At 35.3% G+C, this 15,259-nt stretch overlaps 1 pseudogene; it reads left to right on the plus strand.

The window, feature by feature from the left end:
• The first annotated feature begins 6,000 nt into the window (after window positions 1–6,000).
• On the plus strand, window positions 6,001–15,032 carry LOC149265148 (DNA polymerase delta catalytic subunit-like; annotated as a pseudogene).
• Window positions 15,033–15,259: the final 227 nt, after the last annotated feature.

Genomic DNA, 15,259 nt, shown 5'->3' on the forward strand with positions numbered 1-15,259 from the left:
CGACTGCCAAGGAGCCTCCAGTTGGTACCCTGGTTGTTGTATGCCTAGGGTTATGCATGGTTCGACTGCCAAGGAGCCTCCAGTTGGAATCATTCCGTGGGAATATGGATCGGTTCTATGGTGCACATGCCTCTTCCAAATGCAACGGTCGTGGTGTTAGATCCTAGTACATTGTGTGTCTTAAGGTGATCTCCCAGGGTTGTCGAGCCGGGAGTGTTAGTCTGTCGAGTCCTCAAATGGTTTACTTCTGTCTTTCTCTGTTATGGTTCTCTACCCGCTGCTTTACCTCACCACAGTTTGCCTTTGATCAAGTTGCCCACTTCTGGTTTCCTTCGAAATTGGTTCTTTTCAGTGGTATAACACGATGTGCGCTGAGACACAGTCTCTGTTTTCAGAAAGGGTTTCCAGCTTGGATAGTCTCTTCAGGTAAGCACATATTCATTTTAGGCATTAAACTTAAATAGTTTCTAAGTTTTATAGCTTTTCTCTTGTTTTGTCATCACATACTCATCTTGTTTTCTACTTGAATGTGTAGCCCTGGTTGGCTATAGTGTGGGTCTTCGGAGTCATGCTGAATTGCAGTTGGGTCTACCAGTTTCTTGGCGCCCACTACCAGGTATGTGTTTGTTTGTCGAACTAGGCTCGGGATATTAGCTAACATCCTTCATCTGCGAACTCGACGGAATACTATCCCTGTAATGTATTTTTAAAAGGTTTCTTTGGCCTAAGGCTGAGGGTTTTGTTATAATAACTCAGAGGGACCGGTCCGAACTCAGAGGAATAATTCCTCATTTTCAAACTTTTGGTTTTGGTTATGAAATTACAGTCTTGTTTCCAAGAATGCACTTGTGTTAAGTTATTGATCTATTAAAACCACGAGACTAGGGTTTGTGTGATGGGCATCAAGGGCACGGGTCCCAATGGCCGCAGAGTACATACTCATTTATTCATGGGTGGCGGGAGATAGATATTAAGACCCTAATTCTTATGAAAATTGGGAGACATACGAGGGGAATATCAGGAAACAACGGGCTAGGCCATCTTAAAATGGAAACAAGACCGTTGAAACCACCAAAACTTTTTTTGTGTAGAGACCGGAAATCTTTTTGGTGCTAAATTGTTTTAGTTTTTATATGCTGGGGCTTTCACTGTTATTTTGCAAAGGAGCTCAAAGCTGAGCTAGAAGTTTCAAGGAAGACAACAAAGGGTTTATTTTCCACAGGTATTTTATGTTCAATTTGATGTATTTCCCTTGCAAAGATGTTGGCCTTAAGAAGTATTCTCTGCCACGAATTTAAAGAGTTTTTAGCTGTACTATCTCTAACTTCAAATAAAAAGCATGATTTGTGATAATATGATTTCTTCATATTGAAGAAATGTTTTGCAAAAGTTGTCTTTCCTACGCTACCTAACCCCACTATCCGCAATATCTGATATTTCCCCCTTTGCTGTTGTTGCAACAGGACTTCTCTTCAAAATATTGAAGCTTAAAATTCAAGCTTGTTGGATAGTCGGCCACGTGAGACTCTGGCTTTTTCACTATTTCCGACAGACATTTAACCCTTTCATCCTGAATTTGAGTGTAAACATAGGGAAATAATGTTTATTAGGGAATAATGTTGTTTCTCTTTGTAAATTTATTAAATAACCTGGTGTTATATGGAATCTCGTTACATATAAAATAGTTTTGAGCACTCATTGTTAGGTTGGACATGGAAGCCTGGTTTGATATGCTAAAAACCATCTACGAGGTTGAGATGACACTGAGTACATTGACTTTTAATCATTTAATGATGGCCCATTTTACGCTCAATAGGTATAAAGAGATCATGAGGATTTTCAGGTAAATGTTAGAGAAATTCCACGGCTTTGATCCACCTAATAAGTATGAGGAGGTCATGAAACGTTTCAGGGAAATGTTAGAAAAATGTCACGAGGTTGATCCTCCTACATATGCTACTACAGACCTCCAAAGCAGCACCCCCCAAAATCCCGCGTGTCCTCTTGAAAGGTTTCGATGAAGTTGGTTGTTTTTGGATGTGTTTTGTTCATCTTACCTTATTGTTGAGTCAACAAGTTCTTTCTCATGTTTCAAGCAGTACTCGATTTATTTCCATGGAAGAAACTTATAATTTGCTACAGTTGAATCGTGGATTACGAGACAAATTTGTGATAATCCAATTTACTATATCAATCTAAATTTTCGGTGGCTTTTCTACATTATTATTGGCCCCTAGAAGGGTATTGAGGTTTCATTTTGTTTATCAATGGGAACCTTGTATTCTGGGGACCTTTATACTTACATAACTACTCATTCTCAATCTGTTGTGGGTTTTTTTGTAGTTTGCTCATAAACCCATTTTAAAAATTTAGGTTGCACCAATTTTGTGGCCTCTCGGTCTTCCATGAGTTCAACACAAAATGGGCAGAATTGAAGTTGGTAGTAAATGGAAGGTCTATTCCCATCTTTATTGTTCTCTCTCAGGATGGTTATGTATAGATGGAAAAAATGGTTTATGAAGTTTTCTGGAAAATGGAAAGGAGAAGAGCTTCAAAGATTCAACAATCTGCACGCAGTGGTTTCTGAGAAAAGAATTGTTTTAAATGATGTCGTATTTCCCTCTTTCAAGCCTCTTCCCACACTTCTCATGCAAGATATGCTTGTAAGTTCCTTTATATGTTCAAAATAAACAACATAGAATTTTATATTTAAGTATTGTAACCATGATTTGGGTTTTCAATTTTATGTCATCAACCCCTCTCTAGGCACTTGGGTTTTCTTTGAAGTACATTTCTATAAATTAACATATACATTAGCCAAATCTATTTAAATTTAGGTTGGATATTTAGAGTTACAATAATGCATACATCGACGATTTGTGTGAACTCAAGATAGATATTCATCCTTGAGTTTCCTATGTCTAGGTGCATTCTAGATCTTGATTTACATGAGATTTTGTTAGTTTCCTTATTTAATGTGCCATGAAAGAGATGATGGTTCATCTCATTTCCATGAATGTTGTAGAAGGAACCTAGGCTCTTTTGGTGCAAACATCATACTGGTTAGATGTATCTGAGTTTACAAATTTTCTAACATGGATATGAAATTTCACTTGGGAATTGGAAAATTGTAAATTTATCTCAACCTGAAGATAGTGTTAATCCACAAATACAAGGAAGGAATTGGATTGTGTTTTTTATTCTTAGGACTATTGGATTTTGTCTCTTGAAATTGATTTCTGAAACTAGTTCTGATCTCAAAACGTTTTATTAAATTCCTTAGAATATTATGAAGGATATTTATAAAAACATGTGAGTACAATGAGAGTAAATTTATTAGTGACATTCATATTGGAAGATTACCAACACTAATTCTACTACAAGTTTCCCTCTCTCATTTTTCTAACATATGGGTTCACAATATTCTCCATACTTTTACCCATGTTATCATCTAGTTTTTTCTTAAAACATTTGGCCTCAAAGTACCTATTTCTCTATCTATCATTGGGTAGTGAATTTAGGTCATCTAGTCTAGATTTGGGGGACATATATTTCAATAGTATGGAAATATTGATTGAGTTAGGTGCTTTTCTTTTCATTGTATCTATTTTCAATGTTTAGAACTTAGTGACATCAACATTATCATTTTGGTACTAGTTGTTTTGTATGCAATAGTCTTGATATATACTCTTTTCCATTGCTAGTAGAGTAGTGCAAAGGTTTCAGCATGTTTACACCAAATATAATTGTCAATTTTAAAAGGTATGGGGCCACATGAAAAATAGGGTTAAAATCACATCTTTTTTCAATGTTTTGCAAAAGTTGTCTTTCCTATGCCACCTAACCCCACTATCCCCAATATCTGAGATTTCCCCCTTTGTTGTTGCTGCAACAGGACTGTCTCTTCAACATCTTGAAGCTTAAAATTCAAGCCTGTTGGATAGTCGGCCACGGGCAACTCTGGCTTTTTCACTATTTCTGACAGACATTTAACCACCTTATCTAGCAACTCCATCTCCAGCTCCTTGCTATTTATTCAAAAGAAAATAAATATAACAGTGAGAAACAAACGTCTATGTTTATTTATCAAACATAAAATACTATCATTGGTAGTTAAGGTTGAGTTTTCACCCAGTATTGCATGCCTCCAGCTCGAAACCACTAATGTTTGCAACACGAAAAAGTGAATTTCTCCAATCTTCAATAGTCTTGGAGTCAAATTGTGGCTTCTCTTCATTAGTTTGAGTCACTTGATATCCACCATTCTAGGAGATTCACTGGGATGATCTTTTGCTTGGATATGTGATCATGTGTTTGGCACTAGACTCTAATTCGTTAGCATGAAATAGGTTCGAGAGGGGTGTTATGGAAATATGATTGATTCTCCTCTGAACATCTCAAATCTGCATATATCTACCCATAGGTATAATACCAAGCCATGATATTTGTAGCTTGGAACTTTGAGAAGTATGAGGCATGAAATTGGCATTATTTGGTTTAATTCCACACCAAAATTTACTCATGAATTGATGAAACCAGAGATCATGGGCATTCACTGCATTGTCATTCATTTGAATTCACTTATTCCATGTGTGGTTAACTATATTGGAGGGTTAAACATAATTATGAGTTTTTATACCCTCTCTGCCACTAGTGCTCTACATTATTTTATGTCTTTTCATTTTCCAAGCATATTTCAGGGTTCTTTATTGCATATTGGTGCTCTTCTAAGGCAACACACCATATCGCTTCATCTACCATAATAATTCTTTGGACTCTGATTAGTAGTTTCCATGCATGCTTAATATGCTTCATATGCATTGATTTTCAAATGTTGATTTTACAGGTTAATATAAACTGGTGATAATTTATTTAAATATTTTATATACAAAATGATGCTTGTTTGTTAGGAACACTGTTTATTTTTTGAGCACCATATATGGAACCTCATTGGTTTCAATCCATAATTGCAGAGAGTCAACCAAGCAGACTTTCATTTAATTTTCTAAAATCTCTCACTTTAATCCAACTTCTGAATGTTGTTATATAAATGATCGAATAGACACTAACTATGGCAACAAACTATCTTGAAGCATTATCTGGGCAGTGAATCATCCCTTAGACATTATCTGAGGCATTGGCCTATCTCTAAGGCATTATCTATAGCAGCACATTAAATCTGAGGCTTCACTGTGGCAGTAATATGTCTATGAAGCAATTCTGGGATAGAAAGATACCTCTGAGGCACTGTTGATGACAACAGATCATCCCTGAGGTATCAATTGTGGCAGCGAACCACCTATAAGGGATTGTTTGTGGCAACGAATCACCCCTAAGGTTTTTATGTGGCAGCAAATCATCCTGAGGTATGGTATGGGGTTTTGAGGCAAGTAAGGTCTGGTTTGGAGTTGATTGTGGCTGCAGTAAGATAGTGAAGTAATGTTTATAGGAAACAAGGAGATATTCTATAGAGATTACTTTGCATTATGCGACAACAATTTAAGACAGTGCATTACCCTTTGTAATATAATCCAGAGAAATCCTCAATGAAATTATTACTACATGCATAGAAGTTTAAACCAACATATTTTAGAATAATTTTATCATTTTACACGTTGTCATATATTTCAACATTTATTTATGTAATGATCCTAACAAGTGTCCACAAACTTTTCTTCGTAGATTTCTATTACATTATTCTATACAAAATGGCAGACCAGGTATTTATGTTGCTTTTGGTATTTGTATTATTTATGTTGTTGATTTAGTTAGAGGTTGGATTTGTTTTTAGAAATAACTTTAAAATGATACTTCAAAATTTTGTTTGTGACTAGTTAAATGCTTGTCAGAACACTCTAATAAGCTTGCCTCAAAGTGTTGGACAGATCTTCAACGCTCACTCAACAGATATTTGGTGTTACCGATTCTATTTTCTTATCGGTTTCTTGATCAAGGTTTTCTTATTTTTATGTTATTATGTGCTTTTTTAAGAATGTACCCATGGGTGTTACTGATGCTACTGTGGGGGGTTCAATGATATTCACTACTTTCATGGAAATGTTAACAAATGCACGAGGGCAAGACGCTGCTATGATGATGTATGAGGTAAGCTTGAATATTGTCTTTTATATGTTCAATTATCTTATATTCCTTATTATATTATGCTAATTTATGTTTGTGGAATGCAGGTAATTGCTAAAGTCATTCCAACCCCTATAACACCTTATAAAACATCTAAGGTAATGATAGTGGTAAAACTTGTTCAATATTTTTGTGCATTTAGTTAACTTATTTCACTATATATATTTATTAATATTTGTGTTTTTACTAAGCGTGCATTTTGTTGGCATGCAGGATTCATTTATGCCCCTCAATACAACCAATGTTGGCATGCAGGGATCATTAATGCCCCCATATACATCTAATGTTATGCAAGATGTAAGATTCAACCATTTATTTATGTGAGTTTGATTATGTTATTTGTTGAGAAATCTAGGGCATATATTTAACAAAGATTTTGCACAATGACTCCATGATTTATGAGGTGTTACGAAGAGCTACATCATGCCTTCAAATGGATCACCCCATCTATTTTTTTCTTCTTGTACATACAATACTATTTTAACAAGTAACCCAAGCAATATGTTATTCCAAAACATGATGTCAAGTTACTTTATTAGGGTTTTTATGTAATCAAGAGGCCTTTTTAGGATTTCTTAAATTCAAACATTAGATCATACTCTTTTCCCTTTATGTCATTCTAGAGTTTATCCCATGCCCTAGAAATCAAATCATAGGGAACAAATAACTTAAGATTAAGGTTTTCAGATACTAGGGTATTTCTTAAAATATAAACCCATAAATTCAACCCTACTACATCTTATGACGGACCCTATAAAAGAAAATTATTATACATACCTCATGGACACCTATCTGTACTGATTAGTATTTTGGTTGTCATGATTATTTGCATCTTTACACTACATTTCATTGATCATTTGCCACCTTCATGACCTTCTTTTAAAGAGTCTTCCAGGATATTGTCATTCTATAATGGGACTTGCTTCTTCATGTGTTCATGAAACCCATGCCTTAGTCATAACAAAAATAATCTTCTTTTTCCTTTTTTTTACATAAATTACATAGAATTCTGATTAGATATGTCATTATGAAGACTGAATCTAGTTACATATTTCAACATTATTCATCTGTTATTCCATCTTATTATTTGTATTTGTGCCTTGCAGGATGTTTCTAGGGTGACTCCAACAAGTACACAATTTGTTAGTATAGAGGGTCATGTTATGCCATCTACACCTAGACCAGAACCCCATAACATGCCCTTTACACAATCTGTTGGTATAGAGGGTCATGTTATGCCATCTACACCTAGACTAGAACCCCATAACATGCCCTTTACACATTCTGTTGGTATAGAGGGTCATGTTATGCCATCTACACCTAGACCAGAACCCCATAACATGCCCTTTACATAATTTGTTGGTATAGAGGGTCATGTTATGCCATCTACACCTAGACCAGAACCCCATAACATGCCCTTTACACAATCTGTTGGTATAGAGATTCATGTTATGCCATCTACACCTAGACCAAAACCCCATAACATGCCCTCTACATCAAATGTGGGTCCAGTCAGCATTCTCCCACCAGGACCAGAACAAGTTTCTTTGAGGAGTCTTATAGACTCACAAACAAAGAATGTTAAGGCTCCTACCAGATATTCCTACAAATGTTCAAATCAGACAAGAAATAATTGAAAAAATTTAGTTATGGGAAATGTCATTGTTGGAGAGTGTAGCTCATGCAAGAGATCAACAGGTAAAATTATTTTATTTTTTTATAATTTCATTTGTTATGTTTAGGATCATTATTTTAGATATGAAAAATAGCTTCATATTTTGGTTGGGTTCTTAATAGTTCCATAATTTCATTCTAAATGCAGGAAGTAAGTGACACAGTGCCTAATGTATCTATAAGGGAACCTTCCTCAATCCCCAAGACTACAACAATATCATCGGTGACCACAAAAGGAATGCAAGAAGTTACAATCTTGCTCACTTCAGAAGGAAATGTCTTGAAGGATGAAACAGGGCTGAAATTTTATCACTTTGTTTTTCGTCGTGCAGAAGAATTATTTGGAAATACCATCCAAATGGATTGGAGGAAACAAGCCAATGCCAAAAAAGAGGAACTATTCAAAGATGTAGTAATAGCATTTGGTAATCCTGGTTTTGATAAGGAACTTATTTTACAGATTGCAAGTAAATACATGCTCTCAAAGAGGTCCAATTTAAGGACAAAGTTGACAAAAAACTTGATGTATCCACGTCCAGCTTGGATCACCGACCAAGTGACGTGGGATGAACTTATGAAAGATGCCAAGTTTAAGAGGAAAGTCCTCATAAATCCAAACTATACGCCATCTGCACAAGGAGGAGCTAAGAGACGCCTACGAGATACAAGAAAAGCAACCCAAGCTAGGGTGTCAAAAATTGGATCTCACAAATTAGGCTCTGGTGGATATAATAGTATTCATGGTGGTATGGTAAGTGATATTTCCATCTATTATATTTTCTATTTTAGGCAAAGTAACCATGGTCACGTTGAGTTAATTGTATCTTATTAGTTATTTTACCTTATAGATATGATTATCTTTGTTAATGTAGGTTCAGCAGTTTCAAAAGGAAGCTTCAGAGGAAGACCTAAAATATGTTGTATTACATGGTTCCCAAGGTCTTCACCAACACATGATAAATCGAGGGGAAAAAATAATTACTGGTTATGGATCCGAGGTTAGTTGTTTATAATATTATATGAATAATGCAATAAATCAATTGGAGGTTTTAATGTTATTATAACAAGTTAAAGTGTGTTGTGTATAGGAATCAGGTGAAACATCTAGGAGTGAGCATGGGGAGGAGATACAAGCACATGATGATTTCCTTGTTGCACAAAATCATCCAATAGTCATTCCTGAACCTTGGAAAGAAACCATTGTTGAATTTCAGCGAATGGGAGACATAAATAATGAGGAGGGTGTTCAATGTGATGAGCATTCCACACCCACAATTAATGTAACGCCTCCCAAAAAGAGGACAAAAAGGATTGATATGTGTTAAATTTTAATAACTTGAACATGCATCGCTCTAGCTTCTAAGGAGCGTACTAGGTTGTGAGGGTCCAAACATAAACTAATTATGTTTGCAACAAAACAAATTTTGAAGATACTTTGTTTTTTTGATGAGTACTTACATATTAAGGGCATCACTAAGACTGTTGCGGGTCCTAACTTGTATTATTTGTTTGATTATGATCAATTTGATATGCTTATATTTTTGTTGTATGTAGGTGACCTGGTCCTAAAAGTTAGTTAAAAAAATTCTATCCCATGGTGCAAGAAGAAACTGGCAAGTGAAGTTGACATGAAGGATATACACCTCATATGTCATTTCTTGGTCTTAGAGGTTTGGCTGAGTTGAGGTGAGGTGGTCCTCAAATAGGGGTAAGTAAGCAATTGAGATTATGAAGAAGTTTCGAATAATAGACAATAAATCATAGGCTAATTTTATGATACAATTTTGAAGTTATCAGTAGATTAAGGTTCAAGTTTGGTTGATTCATCATCATACAAAAAGTATATAGCTTCCCTAACATATTTGGTAGAATTTAGCAGTCAAATTGTTGTGTGCATGAGATCCCTTATCTCACAAACAAGGGGGGCTCAGACACCAATTTATTGTCCAACTTGGCTGCTAATATATGGTTGAGCTGAGGTTGTTGCAAATATGCTCCATGGTCTGAGGTATGCAAGGTACTTAAAGGGCACTCTGGCACAGTGCTTTGAGCTGCTGCATGCTTTAGTGGATTTTGACAGGGCCAAAGATGCAGGTGGCAGGAAGAGTGATTCATGGTTTTGTTTCAGCTTGGGTTCAAATATAATATCTTTGTTAGGATGGGATACCCATGTGTGCAAGTTGAAGAAGTCCCTTTCTGGGCTAAAGTAGCCTCTTGTGCTTGGTACTCATGGATTTATGAGTACTTATAGATTATGGGCATCACTAAGACCATTGCAGGTCCTAAATTTTATTATTTTTTTGATTATGATAAATTTGATATGCTTGTATTTGTGTTGTATGTAGATTACCTGGTCCTAACAGTTAGTTTAAAAACACTATCTCATGGTGCAATAAGAAACTGGAAAGTGAAGTTGACATGTATTATTTCTTGGTCTTGGAGGTTTGGCTGAGTTGAGATGAGCTGGTCCTCGAACACGGGTAAGTAATCAATTGAGATTCTGAAAAAGTTTTGGATAATGGACAATAAACCCTAGGCTACTTTTATGATACATATTTTGAAGTTTTCAGTAGATTCAGATTCAGATTTTGTTGATTCGTCAATGTACAAAAAGTAGATAGGTTCCCTAACATGTATGGTAGACCTTAGCAGTCAAATTGCTATGTGGATGAGATCCCAATACACTATCCTAGTCAGCCCAGCTGTATAATGTACAGTTGTACCATTGTAACACTAACATAGGCACCATAAGCTATGCTACTAGAAATGATTAAAAGTAAAGTAGGATGCTAAGACCTTAATGTCTTTACATGTCAAACACTACACTGATACTTATTTCATTATTTACCTTTTAACCATCATATGCTGACCATTTTCGATGATGCTAAATTGAATGCTCTTTTTCCTGTTTCCTAGGACATATTACCAGAGATCCTAGAAGAGTTACTGGCTACCAAGAAAAGAGCCAAGGCAGACCTAAAGGTGGTGAAGTAAGTGCTTCCTATGTTCATGTTACATGCTTATATTTTTTCCACTTAGCATCTCAGTTTTTAACTTCCTGTAATCTTGTTTAGGAGGCTAAAGATCCTTTTGAAAAGGCTGTCTTGGATGGCCGACAATTGGCTTTGAAGGTAATTACAGCTTTATCAAGTCTGTATTAATTATGGCTTGGACATGGAATAAAAGTAAAACTAGGTATGCTCGTGAAACGCATAAAATAGTTTTGATTGTGTGCACTTGCAGATAAGTGTGAATTCAGTTTATGGATTTACTGGTGCCACTGTTGGGCAATTGCCCTGTTTGGAGATTTCATCGAGTGTGACGAGCTATGGTAATTTCACAGTTCTTCCATGGAAAAAAAAACATTAAATCCATGGACACCTTGATTCTCCCCTTGTTTTTCCTAGTTGTAATGTTATTGGTGCTTCTTTTACTTACAAGATAGCGATGCTTGCAGTCCTCTCTTATTCTATATATGCATGCATCAGCCATTCACATTGATTATTTTTGGGGCATCAATTATATCCATGTAATTATTTTCTTCCTCCTGGCATAATGTTTTGGGTATGAACTGTAATTGACAATCTTGTACAAATAAGATCGAGTTCTTGAATTGCATTAATTAGTCATGTGTACTTGTACAACTAAGATGATATGCTTAGGCCCTCTTATTATATTTTGATTACAAGTCCAGTTTGATCTTTTGACACATTCTCTGTTCCATCAGACAATATCGATTTTATGTATTGTTTTAAAATTTCATATCATTAATCATCTCATTTTTTTCCACCTGTCAGGTCGTCAAATGATAGAGCATACAAAGTGGCTAGTTGAAGAAAGGTTCACAATAGTTGGTGGTTACCAGTACAATGCTGAGGTGGGCTATTATTTAGCAACTAAAGGCATTTGTAATCTTTGAACTGGATCAGTAATGACAGGAAGTACACTTGTTGTATTGGTGATAGTCCAAGTTCTTGAAATCATAATGGGTGATCTGATCCTAACCAAGATTTCTACTGTAAATCTTGATATTATTTTTTTATATTTGAATCTAGGTTGTATATGGAGATATAGATTTAGTTATGATACAGTTTGGTGTACCAAATATAGAAGAGGCCATGACGCTAGGGAGGGAAACCTCAGATTATATTAGTGGTACATTTACAAAGGTACAGTGTCAAGAATTTTAAATATCCATGAAGCCTCTAGAGTTGTTAATGATGTTTTTGTAGGGATGAATGTTTTAATATCACCTTTCTTTTTAAAACTAATCTTCTTTTGACATTCCACTTCCATGAGATCTTTGTAAATATGCACATGACAAGATGATTAGTTATGCTTTTCTGTGGCTTATCTTCATCTGTTTGGTGCATCTTTGGCATCTAATCAGTGTGTTATTTAACATATGCTTTTATGCAGCCTATTAAACTAGAAATTGAAAAAATATACTACCCATTCTTGTTGATCAGCAAGAAAAGATATGTTGGGTTGTTGTGGACAAAGCCAGATGCTTATGATAGAATGGATACTAAAGGTGACAAACCTGATCTTTTTTTTTCAAAGACAGGCCTTAGTGTTTGTGAAGGCTCAAAATGCTCTTAGAAAAATAATATATTTGATACCTTCTTAATTATTAAATATCCCAGATCTTTTAAATATTCCATATCAATAGGCATTGAAATACTGTGAAGGGACAATTTTCTGCTGGTGAAGAACTTGGTTACAGAGGGCCTTCACAAAATACTCATTGATTGTGACATACCTGGTGCAGTGCAGTATGTCAAGAATACTATTTCTGACTTGTTAATGAATAGAATGGATTTGTCACTTTTGGTGATAACTAAGGTGAGAAAAATGAATCCTTCTGCATTTTTATGACCAAATTTGTTTGACCATTTGTTACTTTTGAAATGGATAAAATATGATAGGGGGAAGAGGAGATTTACATTGCGAGCAAGTCACTTATTACATATTCCTGGTTTCAAGTGTTAGAAGTATATACTATATACCTAGTTGGGGTAGGCCATGGAAGTTTTGTTTCTAAGTCTGTCATGTTTCTTCTCCCTACATTCTGTACTTGGAAGGGATTCAGTCAATATTTACTGCTAGCAATGGGAGGAAGAAGTGTCAAGGGAGGCTCTTATACAATTGAAGAGAATCAAAACATGAAAATATATAATATATCTGCATTTTTAATCTCATGCTGAGAAAAATTTATTACTGTTTAGCTGTGGCAGAAACAAATGTTTGCAGGTCATATCCTTTATCAAGGCTATCAGCATATTCTTAAGGGAATTGTTGTTTGCCTGTGCTAACAATCTCTTTGTTGAGTCAGGGTCTGACAGAGACTGGAGATGACTATGCAGTCAAGGCAGCACACGTGGAACTAGCTGAGTGCATGCGGAAGGTAAATACTGGAAATAACTTCTCAGAACAAGTGTAATGAATGGTGCAATGCCTTCTACTTCCATTTCAATCCTATCTCTCTATTTTTATTACTGCAGTGCATCTAAAGACTCTTGTAATATTTTGCTTTTTATTGACAATGAGTCCATTGTTGGATTTTTTAAATTGATGTCGTGTTTTAAAGCCAAGTTGCCGCTGGTTTACAGAGGGATGCTGCAAATGCTCCAACTGTGGGTGATCATGTTCCATATGTCATCATAAAGGCTGCAAAAGGTGCCAAGGTAATAATTAACCCCTTCTGTGCTCAGCATAAGTCTCGATATTGCACTAAAAAATGGTTATTTTAATTATTTTGTTATGTTTTAAAGCCAAGTTGCCCCTGGTTTACAGAGGATGCTGCAACTGCTCCAACTATGGGTGATCATGTTCCATATGTCATCATAAAGGTTGCAAAAGGTGCCAAGGTAATAATTAACCCCTTCTGTGTTCAGCATAAGTCTCGATATTGCACTAAAAAATGATTATTTTAATTATTTTGTTCTATTTTATTTGGAGGCATAATTTACAGAGGGATTATGGATATAATGACTAATGTGTTTACTTGGGCTCAGGAATATGAGAAATTTGAGGATCCAATTTACGTACTGGAGAATAAAATCCCTATTGATCCACAATATTATCTGGAGAATCAACTGAGAAAGGTGAAATACCAAAGCATCATCACTTACTGTTTATGCTCTTTTTGAAAATTTCGCCCGTGTTTCAAATAGATCTTGATAGATAGTAATTCTTTCCAGCTAAGTGTTTTTTATTAGTGCCCATTTTTTCTCTGTAGCCGCTATTGAGAATATTTGAGCCCATTTTGAAGAATGCAAGCAAGGAGCTTCTTCATGTTAGTCACACACGAGCAGTTTCCATATCAACTCCTTCAAATAGTGGAATTATGAAATTTGTCAAGAAACAATTCAGTTGTATTGGTTGTAAAACACCTATCAGGTATTTAGTTAATACAAGTAGAGGGTTTCATGCATGTGGTTTCCTTTCTTATAGTAGTGCACAATTTAGAGTAACTACTATTTCAGTTTGCTTCTTTAGAAACTACTAGGGTTCATCTTTTTGATGTGGAAAAATCTATGAGGTTGCATGATTCCATGCATGCTCTCCTTGTAAGAAATTGTCTAGCTTTCTTATAATAAGAATGTCTGGTTAGGTTGCTTCATACTGAAATTCATGATGTTACCTAATTTCATGTTGCCATTGCAGCAAAGAAGATCAGACACTTTGTTCACATTGCAAAGGAAGAGAAGCAGAATTGTATCAGAAAACAATTGCAAATGGTAAGCTGATATTCTAATACCATTACTCTTTATTTGGAGAATTTAAAGTAGGCCTTGTGTCTATTGTTCTCACCTAGATTTTCTATCATATGACACTAATATTTGATCAATGTCAGTGAGGGAATTGGAAATGCTCTTTGGTAAACTGTGGAGACAATGTCAGCAGTGCCAAGGCTCTCTGCACCAAGATGTTCTTTGCACAAGGTTTTTGAATGCTATATTTCAAGTATTACATTTTCATAACATGATTTAAATTTACATTATGGATGTATTTTATAACATTTGTGTGATCATGTATTTGTTTTTAATTAATAGGATGTTTTTATTTTTATTTTTACTATTACTATCTATTTTATAATTACATTGATGTCCTATCCTTATTGCAGTCGTGACTGCCCAATATTTTATCGTAGGAAGAAAGCTCAGAAAGACCTAACTGAAGCAGAGGTGCAACTAGAGCGCTGGCAGTTTTGAGGGTGCTGCCTGTGTAGCTTGTAATTTTTTGTATTATCGGATATTTTTGTTTTGCTGAATTTTCTCTCGAGTATGTTTTTCTGATTTAATGGACCAGGGAATTTATTTGGTCCCTGAATCAGGATGAAATTTTTTGTATTATTGAATATTTTGCACTGGCAGTTTTGAGGATGTTGCATGTGTAGCTTGTAATTTTTTGTATTATCGAATATTTTTGTTTTCCTGAA

This window comes from Pinus tabuliformis, chromosome 6, assembly GCF_031772625.1.
Source record: "Pinus tabuliformis cultivar Carrire ecotype Pingquan chromosome 6, CPIR1, whole genome shotgun sequence".
Lineage (NCBI taxonomy): Eukaryota > Viridiplantae > Streptophyta > Pinopsida > Pinales > Pinaceae > Pinus > Pinus tabuliformis.